At 44.3% G+C, this 18133-nt stretch overlaps 1 long non-coding RNA gene across 1 annotated transcript; it reads right to left on the reverse strand.

The window, feature by feature from the left end:
* Positions 1 to 296: 296 nt before the first annotated feature.
* LOC132252480 (uncharacterized) lies at positions 297 to 5802 on the reverse strand. Its single transcript, XR_009464385.1, has 2 exons — positions 3482 to 5802; positions 297 to 2021 (listed from the first exon to the last, which is right to left on the reverse strand). It is a non-coding gene; the product is annotated as an uncharacterized LOC132252480 (long non-coding RNA).
* Between the last annotated feature and the right edge of the window lie 12331 nt (positions 5803 to 18133).

The following is an 18133-nucleotide window of genomic DNA, read 5'->3' on the forward strand; positions in this document are numbered from 1 at the left end:
AGGCACATGTTCAAACAGCACACACAGGAGCAATAAACTCTAGAGTTTATTCGTGCGCTGTAATAGCATGTGTAGACGTGACCACTATATAGGGAATAGACAGACGTTTAAATACTCTGGTATAACACATATTGGGTTTATATGCTGAGGCAAGCTACCCCGGGATGGGGAATGGACAAAGATATATCTGTTGGGGGGTAGCAAGTTCTACTTGCCATTAAGTATCAGTGGAGTATGTAACAGCAAACCGCTTCTCAGGGATGGTAGCGGACAAATGAAACCCAAACCAGCATGCCTTACACAGATTTTACACAAGTTTTATTTCTGATTCTTTCAAGGGCAATTTTCTACTGGACAGGATGAAATTACCTGAGTTAGGGGTATCTGGTGTCTGCTTACTATATTTATTTTGCGCTGGTGTAATGATTATTGCACACATGAAAACTTTTCACCTGCTCAGACTCCAAGAGTCTCACAATTCCAATGCATTAAAAAACTTATAAAAAAAATTGAATACAGTGATTATTTCTAAAGAGCATTTTTCATTCTCTCAGGAAGCTGCTTTGTGATGCTTATCTGTGTCTTGGAGGCTCAGACAGCTCTTGGTTTCATTTTTTATACTAAATAATGTTTGGAGTCATCTCACCCTTGGACAGTGCCTTATATGCTGTAAGTCACAAGGCAGGGAAAGGATGAGGAGGGCTTAGAGAGGGGACATTAAGAAACACCCATATAGGACATATCACTACTGCTTATCCATGTTGTGGTCACCCCCGTCATAGCCCAACACCCCACTATCCAGAGGGCTGACCCAGTGGTAGATTAAAATTTATTGGGGCCCTGGAGGCCTCCCATCAGGTGAGGGCAGGTTTCTTCTGCACGCACCATGGGGCTGTGGCTGGGCCCGCCTGGCCTCCTCTGCACATCCGGGACAAGCCAGGGGGCGCAATCGTTGCTGAGATTAAGATGGCCCCAGCCCCAACCTGGCTTGGCCCCTCTGCCCAGCAGGTATCACCCAGCTGGGGCTGCGGTCCCCAGGGCTGCAGGACAGGCTGATGCTAAGGCCAGGGCCAGGCCTGGGGGAGGGGGTATGGGCTCTGCTCTGCTGCCCCAGTGGGGTGGGGTGGTGCTGGGGCCAGTGGCCACCCACAAATGGTGAGGAGTGGGAGTGGGGCTGCCCATGGGTCCTCCTGGCAACAGATGGCCCTGGAAAGGCACCACCACCTGCCTGGAGCCCCACGCCCACCCCTTAGCCTGTGGCCCTGGCCCAGCCAGAGGGAAGGAGGCACACGCTGCTTGCCCCAGATGCCTAAAGCCAGGATGCCTGCCTGCGCTGTGCTGCCCTGGTGCCCCTGCATTAATCCATCCCTGGGGTGAGCAAACAGAATGAAATGACAACCTCTGTCCCAAAGAGCTTCCCATCAGCACTAGTCCTCCAGCCAGTGCCATGCTAACACACCAGCAGAGCACTAGCAGGCACCCTGTAGCTGGAGTGGTCATCCTGTGAGAAAAAAATCCACCCCTTGCTGTGATAACTAAATGTATGGATGATAACACTAGCATGCTGGGCAAATCTAGGCTGGTTTATAGCTGTGAGGATCACATTCCACCTACATAAACGTCCCTGGAAAGATCTGCTGGGAATGGCGTTTGCCTTCACTTGCTGCGAGCTCTTAAAACAGCATGCAACTTGCTGGCCTAGAGCATGTGATCAAGGCTCCCTCTAGTGGCTTAAAGGCAAATGCACAATGCAAATACACAATATTTTTTCTTTTACTTGAAACTAATGGCTCCTTACCCCCCTGTAACAGTCTCTCATCAAGACAGTGTCATTGAGGTGTCCCCCATCCATGCAAACTTGGCACGTGGAACAGCTGTCTCTTCTGGGGCAGCACATGCCCTCTGCACCTTGTGCTCCCAAGCAAGGACTTAAAAGAGGGAAAGGCCATGTCCATTCCTGGGCATCAAGTTGTAAGAACCAAAAAAAGCAGGTATGGAGGCTGCGTTGTGGGATTCAGTGCCTAGAACAAAGGACCTCTGTAACTATAGAATAAGCAACCACTGTTTGAGCACATGCAAATAAAGATCCCACTGTTGGTAACTAGCAAAAAAACCCTCTCCTTCTCCAGATAATGTGGGATGAGCAGTTTCAGCAGCACCAGTTTAACAGGGGAGAGAACAGCTCTGCTCTCCCAAACCCGATCTGAACCAGCAATAGGCTCCAGCGCCTAACGCTTGACAAATATGAGCACATCACACTTGCAGATTTCTGATTTCAGTGTATTTTGGAAGCAGGATGAAGATTTGGGTTGAGCTTTGGTAGAAGTATGTTGGACAGAGGGTAGCATAATGAGATAAAGTGCAGGAGGCATTTTGATAGCCTTCACAATGAAACAGCTTGGCCACAAGCAGGGGTCAGTCCTATCAGCCAAAGAGCACTAAATGCCTTGCTGTATCATTCTCTCTCCTCTTGCATGAAGTGTGGTTTTAGGGGGGAAATTGTAATCAACTGGTTTAACTGGAACTACATAACCAATTTTAGGAAAAAATTGTATGGAATCTTGGTACCTCCTTGCGAAACAAATTATACAGGGGTTCTACCATGACTGCTAGGGCTCACTGCTGATCACTAGGAAAGGCCATAATAGCTGCTTATAGGCATAAAAACCCACCAAAAAGCAAAAAAGTGCTTTCCTGTCAGCTCTTTCAGCTTAGTATATCCTTGCGCCAAGCACAGCTCATGCCTAGAATTGGCTATTGAATCAGCTACAGTATAACCTCATAAATCTGGCATCCTTAGGACCTAGCACCTGCCAGAAATGTGAAAATTCTGGATTTTTGAAACATAAGGAAGTACATAGCCTTAGGACACTTTTCTTTGCTATTACACTAGACACATGACTGAGAATTGTTTGAAACAATAGCTATAGGCTGATGAACAAAAATAATGACAGCCAGAGAAGCACTGGACTTCTGGAGAAATTTCTGGATTATTGGGAAGCTATTTTAATGCAATAATGTAGTGCACTGTATTTTTAAAAAGTGCCAGATTTTTGAGAATTCCCTAATTTTGAAAAAGGGATTTGAGGTTATATTTTATTAGATAAAAGCACCAAAAGCCTCACTGGAGCACGTGATCTATACAGATGTTGGGGGAACTGGATCATATTGAGGTGCTTCCTCTTACAGTAAAGCATTGGTTAGTTTCCCCCCTCCCCCCAATCTGTCAGCAGCCTTTGACAGTACAATGGTGATGCACTCACTGGGCACATCTACATGTGCAGTTAATGTGACCAAATAACCAGAGTAAACTAACCTCAACATCACCATTTACACATTCGTTTAAGTGCAACAATTTACTGTGCTGCCAGCTACCACTTGCAGTCTACTGCATCCTAATTGCCACACATGTAGACAGTGATGCTTTGCTGTGCAGCAAAGCATCTTGTGTAGTAGATACACCCACAGAGGTCCCATATACCTTAGAGGAGTGTTGAGGTCTTCTGTTGCAACTGGTTCTTCAGCTAGGGGCAAAGTGTAAAATTTCCATCTTGAAAAAATTGGATACTGACAGATGAGAGAAGCCTGGGGGTGATTGTCTGTGTTTCTGCAGCCAGAAGTGCATTTACTGAGCTGAAGAAAAATCTAAACCAGAGGAAAGAGCAGAAAATCTTCAGTACTAGTGCCAGCACCAAGTCTACATAGTCTGGAACTTCCTGAATCATGATCCTTTCCTTTTCAGTGAGGGGCAGGGGGAAGACAGCTTTGTTCTGTGATTGGATTTCCCAAACATGAAATGGACAGTCCTGTCCCATGGCATCTGCTATACTCGACCCTGACCTTGTGCAAGAGGTGAGAGAGAATGAGAGCCTGATGTGATCAGTGATAGGTAGACATCTGCCACTGGTCAGTCAGGCAGAATACCTTGACTAGTAGAGAATGATCAAAATGAGCAAGTATTAGTCTCATCTGCTTAACAATTGCCCTAGACATTAATGGAATCCATAAGGAGGAGTATGGGAGACCTTTGTTCCACAGCAGGACCTTAGTATCTGGAAATTATACCAGATTCACAGAGCCTCCAGAAGCATAAGTTTGGACACTTGGCATTGCCCTCAGTTGTGAACAGGCATAGTAGTGGAGTGTTCCACCAATGGCATATTAAGTTGGTGACAGATGCCTGCAGAGTATCCTCATAGCTTGCGATAGGGTGCCTGCTTAGCAATTCTGTCAAGGTGTTGCTGACTCCTGGGAGGTGCAGAGCTACTGGGCCTCTAACAATGTAGGTGGCACTATCTCCACAGCTTAAACGGAAAAGGGTGGGGGAGAAGAGTGGACATCAGCTTGCTTGTCTGTCTGCTGCAGTGGTTCTTAACTTTTTTAGACTAAATTTACCCCTTCACAAACTGAATTTAGCAGCATCTGATTCCAAAAACTAATTTAATTTCTTTCTTGACCATGGAAAAATAATAGACCAATTTTTCTATTACAAAGAATTTAAAGACCAGAACAGGTCAGGTTTTTGACATTCTAGATTCCTATTTGAAATCTCTGGCTTTATCTTGTGAATAAGTGTTTGCATACCTAACAGTGATACTATATCACATCAGGCTACTTAATTCATCAACAATGCACCAGACCAGTGATTCTTATCTGCCAATAGCTGCCCTACTGAGTACCACAGGACAGGGAGAAAAACTACAGTGGCCACATCCAGACAAGCGTGGACATTTGGCTCCCCAGGAACAACTAGCAGCAGCGGCACAAGGTGTCCAGTTGCTAGGTGTTCCCAGAGAACACTAGTGCCACGTGCCTGCTGGCACACAGCAGGTTACCCTGGGCAGGGGAGGGGAGGCTCAGACTAGCAACTGTGCTGGCCCTGGCAGCTGTACCTGGGGACCTGGGAGCCGGGGAAGCTGCAGCCATGTCACTCCTGCAGCTTAGAGACTGGCCAGCAGCTGGAACATGTCTCCGGGCAGCCAGGCTCTATTTGAGGCAGCATGCACTGCCTCTATATGCACTGCCCTGCATTTTTTTTTTGAGCCCTGGATCTCCTTGCAGCATGGGAAATCCCTGAATGTGCAACGTGTGGCACACTGTCCCCAAACTGATGCTGGCTTGGCATTGAGGCCAAAAGAGCTGATGCCTGAATGGCAGCAGTTGGAGACTTTGGCACAAATACCACAGATCTTCCTTCTCAATGACCTCTTCTTGCCCTTTATTGAACTATGGTCCCATGGGTATGGCACCAATACCTGGGATACGTTCTACAGACTTTGGCTTGGTGGACCTCCTCTTCCCAGGGAGAAATGAAATTTTCCATCTGCCCATAAACCAAGCGTTTGTCCAGGACCTGCCCTTTCCTGAAGGAAAAATGACATCTGCTTCCCTTGTCACTTAAGAGCATGAGACCATCACATGAAGCACAGGGTCTAAGAAGCATTCCCCTCAATTGGAACAGCCACATAAAATACAATTATGAGTGAATAATTTCTTCACTGAATAAGAAATCTGAAGCTCAAGAAAAATAGCAGGCTGGACACTCATCGGGTTACATCTTGTTGCTACAGGTGGGAAGAATGATTTTACAGGGTCATGGTTGCTCCATTCTTTAGGCAGGTCACACTGGAGCATAACACATCAAAGCACATATGTGGCCCTAGCTATTCAAGAAGACTCCAAGCACGCAAGGGCCACATAGTCAAATCTATGCTGACATAACTTTGAAAAAGTAGCTACCATGATTCTCATCTAATTATGTAGCTACAGGAGATAGAGCTCAAAAGGAGAAGAATATTTGGTATTCTGAGACTGGTGAAAAACATCCCAAGGAGTTGCCAGCCAGGGCCTCAAAGATGCTAAGGATGCTGCCTTCCAGAGGTGCAGAGCACCCCAAACTACAATGGAAGTCAGAGTCCTCCATCTGTTTCTTGGTCTCAAAAAAATGTGGATAAAGCTGCATGGATAAGGGACCTTGAGCTTCAACTATCTGCCAATGTCTTTGAGCGCCTTAGATGAGAGGTGCTATAGCTATGTAAAGTACCATTTATCTGCATCAGTGACCTCCTGTGCAGCTTGTTGCATTTACAGGCCCCAAGAGCTGGAATCCAGGAATGGTTGATACTGAGGCACTTGAAAGCAGAGAGGTTAAATATGCCAGCAAGTCTTCAAGCCCAGACACTCCCTCAGAAAGAACATGAGTCTAGGGAGCTGTAAAGCTCTTCATACATACTGTCACCAGCAGCCAGGGAGGGCCACAGATTGCATACAAATCCTTGAGCTGTCTGCCATTCTCACTTGCTTGTGAATACCCAGGGTTAGTTCAGAACAGATAAGAGCTAGTTTGGGCTGTGAACTCCTCACTCCAACAGTGAATCATCCTGTTTGTCTAGCAGGATAAATGCTAGTGATGGTTGGCAGGTGTTCAGTTCTGCTGGTGGAAAAAATCCCATCATTTTATGGTGACCTGAACAGGAAGGGGGGAAAAAAAATAAAGCAAACAAACAGAACCTATGCTTTTTGTATTTTTTAAACTTTTCTGATGCATCAAAAAGGCTAAACTAGTTTCCCTCCTCTTTCTTTTTTCTCTCTCATGAGACTGAAATCTAATTAGGAAAAGGATTTTTAGCTAGTGTGCTTCAAAATTCTGGGAAGTTTGTGTACTGGGTGCTAATGTAGACAGGGAAAAACTTTAGGCACACGCTTAGAAGAAACTCTTTGTGAAAGGTTCAGCAATAACTAAGCAAGCTCCTATTTCAATTCCTCCAGTGAGGATAGGGGGAAGAGAGACCAGATCTGAGACAGGTAAGGTTAATGAACAGGTAACTTGAGAAAATTTCAGATGTGCATAAAGTAACATGAGGAAAGAAAAGACATTTTTGCTCAATAGGACATGTGTAAAATTGCTGAGTTTAGGACTAGAGCCACATTTCCCTTTGTCCACAGCTAACAATCAAGCCTGGAACCCTAAGCTCAAAATCACAACTGTGGAGTTGTGCTTTGTTTTTGGGGTTTTGTTTTGTTTTTAATATTCGCCAAAAAACAGAAAAATATATGCATGTGTGTATGTATATACATACATAACTAACCTCCTCTCTTCTTTACAGGAGTTCTGGTACTATTCCAGAAAGACTCTCACTGTTCCTTTTTAAATTTGGTCTGGGGACTGCAAAAGAAAGCTCTGGACCTTGATCTACTAAGACAGGGCATCCTGACTCTATGACAATCTTTGATCATCTCACAGGAGCAGCACACATTCATGAACAGAGGCCTTTATGGTGCTTTCAAGTAAAAGTTGATGCCAAGGCTGCGTGTTGGCTCACAGGAAGCCTTGAAGGGGTGGCAGTAGTTTGTTGGTTCAAAAAGTCCAAGAACCTCTGCACTAGATTATCACAACAGTTCTTTCTGGCCTGTTTTAATTGAAATATTTGAGCATGGGCCTCTTTTTTTCTGCTCAGAGATCCAGCCCATTTCACTTTTGCATGTTCCTGTGCTCCAGTAAAAACTCCTGCTGACAAAGCCCTCGACAGGGAACTAGCTATTCTCCTACTCAAGGTGTAGCTGAAATGAACATTAAAGTAAACAAGATACCATTCAAATCCTTTCCTGATGTTTCCCTGGGCATAATTCATAACATCAAACAAAATTAGGGGCTGGACTGCTCTGGCCACAGAAGGAGGTAGAAGGACACATGCTGAAAGCCAGCATCATCATTTATACTTAAGATGTGCCCTTTATATTTAAATCTTTAACAGGGAAGGATACCTGTTGCTGTGGCATCTGAACCGCCACATTGACAGAGTGACTCACAAACGGTGTTCACACTAGTTCTGTGATGCCAAGGCCTGAGAAAGCAGGATAGCTGCTTTCCATGTGCTAAATGGAACCACAATAGGGGCAGTCAGACTGTCCATAGGACAGAGTTCCAAGGGGACAGGCATCCAGGGACACAGTGCCACTGAGCAATTGTGTAACTCCACAAATGAAAAGGGCGAGCGTCACAGCATGCACCAGCTCCCGGGATGTATGAAGAGTCATACTGCTTCTCTGAGCTGGCATCTGGAGCAGTTGGGTCTGCAGGGCTGGCATAAACCAGTGGTTCTCAACTAGGGTGCTGTGCCACCCTGGGAGTGCCTTGAGATCCCCTCAGGGTGCTATACAATGTAAGCATCGCTGTGTGTGCAAATAGGGCTCACAATAAGCCCAGAGATCTCAAACACAAATCCATAGCATTACAAACATTCTGACCTATTGTGGGCTTCCTGAGTTCTCTGCAATGGAAATGTTATATTATTTTTTCTTAGTCAATAAACAAATGAAAACTAAGAGCTGGCATTTCCAAGGGGTGCCTCGATTCTAAACAGAGGTGGCTTCGCATCTAAGATGGAGAACCATCGGCATAAATAATACCTAAAATTGCACTGTAACATGCAGCACTTAGCATTCCAGTATTGTGAGCTGATCACAACCCACTCCACCCGTGAGGCAAGCAGATATTGCTTATGTGTCCCACACTCAGCAGCAGTAGCTATGTGCAGAGCACAGTCCATCAAGCCAGCTTGCGGGGAGTGGGACTGGAGGGAAAGCTAACGAAAAAGGTGATGGTCTGGGCCAGTGAGAAAAGTAAGCCATGACGGAGAGCTGCCAGTGCACACTAACACAGGGGCGGGCAATTATTTTGGGTGGAGGGCCGCTTACTGAGTTTTGGCAAGCCATCGAGGGCCACATGATAGGCAGCCAGGGGCAGATAAATATTAATTTTCTAAGTTTTTTTAGGGGCCCTGCAGGCCAGATAGAATGGCCTGGCGGGCCACATCCGGCCCCCGGGCCACATTTTGCCCAACCCTGCGCTAACAGCACCTACACTGGAAATTAAGCCATAGTAACTAGTGCTCTGTAAATTCACTCTATTGCTTACTTCTACATAAGCCCAAAGAAGGGAAGACAGAAGGGAAGCAATGCAGAAAACCATTGCTTTGAGATGCTCCAAGCTATCTGATCTTTTTTCTTCAGAGGTTTCTTCAAAGTGACCAGCACTCAAGTGGATGCAATAGCAAACAACCTGCACTTTGCCCTGACATGCAAGAGGCTTTGAGACTCTGGGAAAACCTCAGAGAAGGGCATCTATCTGATTTCTTCCCTTCCTAGACAATGCTCTTTTTCTCTCTCCATCCCCTGAATTTTTAAAGGAGATGAGTCTAAGAGCAGCAATCACAACTCTGAACAGAGGGGCTGGCAGATGCCCTTTCTAATGAGAAGTACTTTGGTGTTTGAGCCTAAAGCACTTTGGGGTTAGAAGAGAAGCCTGTTGACCTCTCTGACAAGGACCTCCTCTCACTGAATCCCCCTAGTCCTTTGGTTTCTCTTACAAAATAATTTACATATGGACCATCACTCTTTAGGCACCATCTGGCATGGCTGTCACTGGGAGACATCACTGTCTTGCATGAAGGGCAATCTTTAAAACATTTGTTTGCAGTTCTCAAGACTGGTTTCTGTACTAGAGGAAGCCCTCAGGCAAAACAAAAAAGTAAAAGGAAAAATGAATGCTATAAAAATCACTAATAATATACTCATCTCTTTATAAATATCTGCAAAACAAGGTGTGAATACTACAGTGGATGAAGAGGCTTGAACACTTCGGGTTCCCACTCAGCCACATGTGGTGACATGAAACTGAGAAGGGGGCTCCATTCAGGCACACAAGAGACAGCCCAAGTGCAAGCTCAGTCCCCAATGGATGTTAGTGCCCAAAAAAACCCCCAGCTGAAATGTTAGGCTGATGCCTCAATAAATAAAGGTAAAGTCTCAAGGAGAAAGAAAACTTAAAGATACTGGAATAAAAACAACCCATGTGTTATCTGCATGAAGCTACAGGCAGTTTGAAACAATAGCTCAGACATGTAAACTACCCCTCAAATTCAGTACTGTAGTTTCGCAAATCTGTTTGAGGACTGCTCAAGACACTATCTAAAGATGCCATTCAGCTGGTTGGCTCAGCTTCCGAATAAGGTCTAGGTGATGCACCAAGTAACAATGCAAGGTAGGATCCCATTGCCCTGCTACCTAATGCCTCTTTATGTCTACTGGCCCCAGCTCAAGAAAACCCTTCAGCACACACTGAAGCACCATCCTAAACAGCACTCCATGAAACTGCATAATTACATGTAATGGGGCAAAGAGGACAAGTGATTTTTGCCTAGTTTAAATCACTGAAATGATTAACCATTTAGCTACTTGCAGTTTCATAAGGGTGCGTCTCATTGCGCACCCAACAGCATCCAGCACCTTCCTTGCTTCCAAAACTAGAAAGAGAAAAATAACATTGAAGGAGCAAAGCTTAACCCTTTCCATTTTTAACACAGATGCTGGGCCCAGCATGGTGCTCACAATTCTGCAAGCTGCCTTTGGCATTTACATTGGTAACAAATGGAACCAGTGACACAGCAGGATTACTGACAGGCAACAAAGCACTTCCTCCGACATCGTGTGAGTTTTTGCAGGGATCCTGGTTTGTTTAAAAACAATCGTGAATTCCTTGATAAAAACCAAAAATTCTCTGATTAAACCCCTCCAAATCCACAATTAAAATGAAACACTACTATATTGATCTCTATCTACATCAATTGAACACATTTTATTGATATATTTACAATTTTAAAGCAATTTGGAAGCCTACCAGTACCTCAATCACTTTAAGTTACATTCTAAATACCTATGCATTTCGGCACTTAATTTTGGACTTTTTTCATGGAAAAAAAATCAGACCTCCCCCTGCCCCCTTTGCTCACTAGGATGTGGGGTCTGGCTGTGAGTGACCCCCAGCATTGCTGTGGCACTGAGCAGCCCTGATATGCCAGTGCCTTGCCCATGCCATTGCCCCTCCCAAGCCACAGCCCCTCAGCCCTGCTGGTGCCCTTCACTCCCTACCTGCAGCCCCCCTGGGGTGAGCCCCAGCCCTGCTCAACTCTCTCCCTCACCATGGGTGCCTCAATTCCCCCCCCCCCCCCCCGGACTTACCTGTGGGAGCTGTTCTCCAGGCTGCTACATGCATGTGTACACATGCACATGTACATGGCACCCTGTACTGATCACCCTCCTCTGGCCGCCCACCCCCCTGACCCTTTGCAGGTAGGAACTCTGCCAGCCTGCAATGGGAAACCCGTTGTTTCTTGTATTTTTCTCCTTAAAAGGAGAAAATCTGGGTTTTATTTCAGTTTTCCATGGAACACCTGGATCACTGGTGATATGCAGGCACCCAGTGAAGAGGGGGATGGAGAGAGGCAGGTGAGAGTTGGAACAGCAAAGAGATTGAAGAGAAAGAGTGGTTTGAAATTCTCCCAATGCACGAAGCTGTACCATGCGACTTTTTACTGAAGAAGTTAATGGTTGAATTAGAAGAGATAACTGGGGAACCATTCACTCGTGCTGAATTCAGCACATTTCAATAAGCAGTTGCCAGTCAATTTAATGGGAATCCAGCATCTGGCAGCTTTGAAAATCCCAGCCTTGATTTTTCAAAGACAGTGAGAACTATACCTAGCTTATGAAAGAAATAGCTACCATTCTGCAGATCCAGTCACATGGGTGGGAAGGGAAGGGAAGGGAAGGGAAGGGGTCCAAGCCTGTCTACAAAACTTTCGAATAAAAGAAAGCAAGAAGGTTTGAAAACAGGAAGGAGCAGTATCCCCAAATGAGGAGAGAAAAGATTTTTCTTCTCTCAACACTGTATTAGGAAGTACTGGAGGTATGTATTGCATAAAACGATGAACCTACTTATGAAAAAATGTAAAATTAATGAGCTGTCTAAATAAGGTAGTACAGAGTGCATATAAATAGGCTCCTGATACACTCTGCCTTCAGCCTGGTTTCAACACATGCAGTGGCACGCAACCATATCCTACTAACGCACTTTCAAGGGTGCCTCATTGCTATATTTAAATATATGGTCTTAACCATTGCACTGCTGATCATTTCCTATTTTCAGCCAGGTATTGTGCTTATTCATTGTCATTAGATACTGGGACAGATTCTGGAATGTGAAGGCAAGTGGTGCTAGATTGGGAAAGAGGATTTTTACATCCTTTCCTGAAGGGAAGAGTCTAACATCACCTCTACCCCAGACAAAAAGGAAATAAACAAGGAGTAGGATTAAAGTTAAGAAGCTTAAAACTGACTCCCAGGTACATCCCACCTTTTTCCAGCGGTTAACTGTTCCATGCTGTTTCTTTCAATTAGCAAACAACCTCAACAGATGCATACTGCACACTCAAAATTTGGCTCTGCTTCCAAACAACAAGGTGTTATGTACCAGGCCCACCATCTACTTCCATTCTCAAGTAAACTATAGCTCTCAATCTCCTTTATTTTTAAAATTTGCCTGAATTTGCTGGGAAAGAAAAAAAAGTCACTCTGCTGCCCCATATGCTGCAAAAAGCGGGGGCTCTGCTGTAGAAGTTGTTTAATTTTGCTAGAGTACAAAAGGCTGTGAATGTAGCATGTAACCTATAAGTGTAACATTTAAAGCATATTATTACTAATAGAACATGGTAAAGCAAAAAAAAAAATTAAGAAAAAATGATACTGTAGAAAAATGGGATGAAATGCACTGAAATTTAATTTTTAAAACGTCCAGGTACAAAGCAGAATTGTACACTTATTTTACATTACAACAAGCCTTGTCAAGTGTGGAACACTCAATTATCCCAACAAAAGCCCAATGAAAAATTCTTATCCGCTCCCAGTGCCATTATGATAAGAATTCCCTTGCAGAACACACCGTGTTGCCCACTTTAAAATTAGTGCTTGCCCTTGTACTCTTTCCATGCCACAATGGTTCAGCTGCAATTAGTACAAGTGTGACTATAATTCCCTCACTAGATAGGAGATGGAGTTGCTGTGGTGGGGTATGATCTTCAAGGGTGTCTCAGCTCTGGAGTTCACTTCCCTGCTTGAACAGTGCTCTTATTTATTTGGCACTGCCAAACCCATCTCTTCACTAAAAGATTGTAGCATGAGTTTCTGGGTGGGTGGGGTGCAGTGCCTGACTGGGGAATTTTATTATTTAGGTAGGTGTTTATAACGCCAAATGAAGGACCACAGCATGCTGGAAACTATTCAATTACAGCAAAACTTTAAACATACGGAGGTTTCATACTTTGAATTTAAGAAACTAGGAAGGACCATCGTCTGAACTCTTGTACATTTTAAGGCCATTACACTGCAGTTCCTTATCCTTAGTGAGTCCCACTTGGCTAAATCCATCTTTCCGAAAAGCATCCAGTCTCGATTTGAAGAAATCAAGAGATGAAGGTGCCAACAACCTTTATACACATTGACTTTATACGCTCAAGAGATTAAATCCTGGGAAGCGTTACTATAAAATTAGAGTAACTGCAATTTATGCAGTCTACAGGTACCAGCATGTATTAGACAATTATCATAGTAAAGATGTTGACTCTCACCTACCTCTAAATAGGCGAGTTATGGCTCGGTAGCTAGCCTTAGTTTTGTAAAATACCCAACGACCTTATGGCTGAACTTGTATATCCATGTTGCTTGTGTTCAAAAATAGTCTGTGCCATTATGTAATAGTGCCTCAGCCATACAAAGTGCACCTTGGAGGGCAGAGGGAAATACACACAGGGAAATATCAGCAGCACATTCAGTCATAGATTTCAGATAACCTTTTGTGCTAATAGTAGAAAGAAAGGTATAACCAGGTTGTCTGGTTCCCCAACACGGTAGCAGAATTAAAGCAGGGGAAGGGGAAACATCTACATTACAAACAGCAAGACAAATTGGGTTAAGGCACAACCACCACAGTGGCCATGCCCACTAATACCTCTAATCCCTACAGGCTTAGAGGCTGTGCAAAGCTTCAGTCACTGATTCGATTCGGCAATAATTCCCCGATTTTGTGTCCAAACCTCCGAATCTGAATGGGAAAATCCTTTCATCTCTCCGAACTGAATCAGAGATTCGACGATTCAGACAGACACAGCTTTATATGTTTTTTTCTACATACCTCAGGGTACTACGTGGCTCGTGAATACTGAAATGGTGGTGTGCCCCACCCCCAGCTCAGCAACTGGTGCCTCCTGGGTCTGGGGGGGCACCTGGGGTCCCCTGACAGCTGATTGCTAAACTGGGGGACAGGGGGGTCCCCCATGTACTTGGCAGCAGACCCAGAAGTACTTCTGGGTCCACCACCAAGCACATAAGTCTCCCCCCGCCCCGCCTTGTGGGATGCTCCTTCCGCCCCACCATCTTAGCGTTCACGAGCCATGCCTGGTACCTCGACGCATGTAGAAAAAACATTTAAAGCTGTGTCTATGGCCAAATTGCCGATTCCCCGAATCGGCATCGAATCTTCAGATTCGGATTTGGCCGAATAGAGTTGGGACAGTGATCCGAATCAATGAATCGAATCACTGTCTCCCGATTCAGGCCGAATCGGCATCTAATACAGCCCACTCTGCACACCCCTGCTATTCATGTGCTCAGTTTTACTCGTGTAAACCATCACATTGAACTTGATAGACTAACTCCCATTCATAAACAAGTGCCTAGCTTTGCAGGAATGAGGCTTAATTCTTGTTGTATGTTGACAGATGTTAAAGTTTAGAGTTGGCACTATCACTTTCTGTTCACCACCACCTTTAAAAGCTGCCTCTGTATCACAGGTTAAGTAATGATACAAAAAACTCATGCTACATGACTACTTTGACTATATATGCTAATAGTACAGACACTACCACAAAAGTTTAACTTCCCAGACTCCAAAGCTATTGTGGATGTATCCATGAATAAACCTGTTTGATAAAATTACAAAGCAAGCACTACCTAACCATTTCTCTTGCTCAAAGGAAAGCATATATGCACCTTCTATAAATATTAACAGAATTGCTTCAAATTATTTTCTCAATGTTTATCCTCTTAAGCATCAAAAAGGCACATTTGCTTCCTCGTACCCAATTCATTTTCTTTGTTCAAACCATAGGACTATGGTGTTGCCACCTCGTCTTCTTCTGTAGGGTCACAACCAAGAGCTCCCATCCTGCTGTTTCCAAATTGGTTTCCTCCTTTCCTTCTTCCTGTGTACACCCAGCTGAGAAAACCACTAGTACTGAAACAATAATCTAGCTACTCTATGTAGAATGCATCTATGATTCACTCATGTAGAGCAGGCCTGCAGTGTCAAGACAACAGACTAAAATAGATTAATTGGAAGTCAGCTGTATATATCTTATTTTGAGCACTCCTCAGGGGGACATTAAATCCCAGAGTTTAGAGTTATTACTCAAGAATTATTTCTCAAATTTTGCATTTGCTACATAGGAACAATTTGTGAACCATGACATTATTTCTAGCACAATGGAGAGATCACAGGAGTTGCTTTTCAAACTGGAGATTTCTGGCCTTCAAGATCATTGCCCCAGAAGAATCTTTCTTCTATTCCAGTCAGACAGATTAATTTCTTTAAGTTCCCATCTCCGATGCCACACTGTTGATCGACAAATATTACATCCTTATCTGATGAGAGTGCAATACTTTATACAAAGGTCCCTTAAGACAAGCAGCACAAGTCTGATGGCATCCAGCTCCAAGGATTTTGAGTGATCACCATATTTGGTGCACTGTGCTCCCAAACTGACAGGCCAACATCAGTAAGCCCTCAAGACTTGGACTGCTTCAGAAGGAGACTGAGTGAGGTTCAAGACCACTGGAAAGATGCTGGGCTCAGCACTGAAAGGTGAACCTTTAAAACTAGATTTTCCTGGTGTCTTCACAAAATGCTTGATCTAGGTTGCTATGCTTACACATCATGAGTGCAGACCACTTAGTTTACTTTGAGTTAAAACATTTTTCCTACCTTTACTGTCAATAGAAAGCATTTCCTTTTGTGAAAGGGACACCTGTTAAGTGCACTTCTGGGCTGGAACAAATATGCTATTGCTCCATTTCCAGCCCTGGTTAAAAAACATCAACAATAACTTGGGTTCCAACTCTTCCCAGCCAGTCATCTGAATGCAACCCCCCCCAAACAGAGAAACCCAGTTTCCTAAGGGAAGCCTCTTTCTTAAATATTAACTGACCTCACAGAATATTCTTAGTGTACACCAAAGTTTCTCGTTTCATGAGGATTCAGGTGCTTGTGATTCCATAGCAGGATTCATTTTCACCTTCTCCAAGGGCTAATACCAGGAACACAGTAGTAGGGAATCCTGGTTCATTAAAAGGTCTCCAGTTTCCACAAGGGAGATTTAATGCCAAGTGTTTTCCCAGAGCAGAAGGGAGGGACGGACGAAGGGGGCCAGCATTAAGGAGATTTAACATGTACCTGTGCAAATTCAAAGTGCACAAAGCAAACGATCCACTGAATGCATGTGCATCATAGAACCAAAAGAGGCCTTCTACCACAAGAGGCACCTCCCTCCAGAAATTGACACAAACAGCCCCATTAGACTCCAGTTTAGACAAGGCACATTTTGAATTTACTACGAGAACTATAAAATTAAGTTAGTCTGACCATAAAAAGGAGATTGAGGCCAGTACATAAAGTTGATAGTAAAAGCTTCTTGTTAGAGAGAATAAAAGAACATGAAACCCCCTTAAGACGGTCACAAAATATGGTCTGGTGCTCCTTAGGCAGTCAGAAGGACTGTTCTGGGCACCAGCAAGGGCAAGGTTGCTTAACTTGTAATGTGCTGCAAGCAAACAAAACACAAACCCTCCCCCCCCCCCAACCAAACAAAACCCCGAACGAAAAAAAAAAGCATTGCAGCGTTTACTTTTTTGGTAGAAGACCACAGCTAAGTTGTGATGGCTGCTGCTTCCACCAGTCTCAGCTCCAGTCCTTTCCTTTCAGGGAGAAAAGCACAGAGCTTGCAGCTGGTGGACAGTCTACAGCAGGTCTATGCTGCACAGGCCTCAATGTAGTGGCTGGATAGACCAGCTACTTAGACTATTTAATTTTTTGCGCTGCCAGCCAGATATAGGGGGGCAGGATGCTCAGAAAACCAAGATTAGGGCTAGTGGTGAGTTGAAATGAGCAGCTGGTCAAAAATAAGTAGATTAAAGAGAACAAGGGAGACAGAGACAGTTTAAAAATAAGGAAGAGAAGACAGAAGTTAAGCAAAAGAAGGAATCAAGCCAGGAGTAAGTTTACATGGAATTATTTAATACAGACTAGTTGCAAGATACTACAATAATGCACACAGATGTTAGAGCATATCTATTCGCATAGACTTCCCAATCTAATGTGTGGGGAACAATACTGACCATCTCCTACTGCCTCTGTGGCTGCAATTACGTGTGCTAGTTTTGGCCTTTATGTCTGGAGTGCTCAAGACTGGTGGGTGGAAGAAAACCTATCTTGGTACATGTTCCCTTAAGAATAATCTTAGATCCCTCCTACCCCTTCTCCCCCTTGGGCAAATGCCTAGCCCTTGCCCCTGAAAATGAGTCACAATTTTGTAGATTTCTCAGAAGCAGACACTTCAGGGTGGCTTCATCTACCATTCAGCTATGAAGAGGTCAGGCTACACAGAAAGCAAGCCAAGGAAAGGAAGGGAGCAATTCTGATTAAAACTAGAGGCAGGGGTCCAGCTGATTTAGAAAAATGTGCAAGGCATAGGGTAGAGCATCCTATGCTGAACTAGCTAACTAGAATGAAATGCTTCAGGGTAGCTGGTTTAAGAAAGAACTGGGAGGAGGGAAGATGAGCTCTGTCATCCACAATTTGAAAGTTATTGAATTTAGGACATCTCAGAATAAAATAAGAAAGTTTTCATGTTCTGCTGGGGCAAGAGGTCACAGCCACGGCCTAAGCTAGAGGGGCTTTTCAGGCTGCAATGGAATTGTAGAGCATGTTTACCAGAAGTGATAGCAAAGTATGCGCCATGTCACTCAAGCTATTAACAGCAAAATAACATTTTGACATATTCCTCACTGGCTTTTAGCAGAAGACACACATTTTTCTACTGCACCTCCCACATACCACTGTGCTGGTCCAGGTAACAAGAGCTGGAGTGGCTCATGGGAAGTGCCTATTGGAGAAAACAAGGAAAGCTGCTTTAACAGAGATATATTTCCCATTTTACTTCCTGAAGGGCTTCAATGCATTCACCAG

This window comes from Alligator mississippiensis, chromosome 9, assembly GCF_030867095.1.
Source record: "Alligator mississippiensis isolate rAllMis1 chromosome 9, rAllMis1, whole genome shotgun sequence".
Taxonomy (NCBI): Eukaryota; Metazoa; Chordata; order Crocodylia; family Alligatoridae; genus Alligator; species Alligator mississippiensis.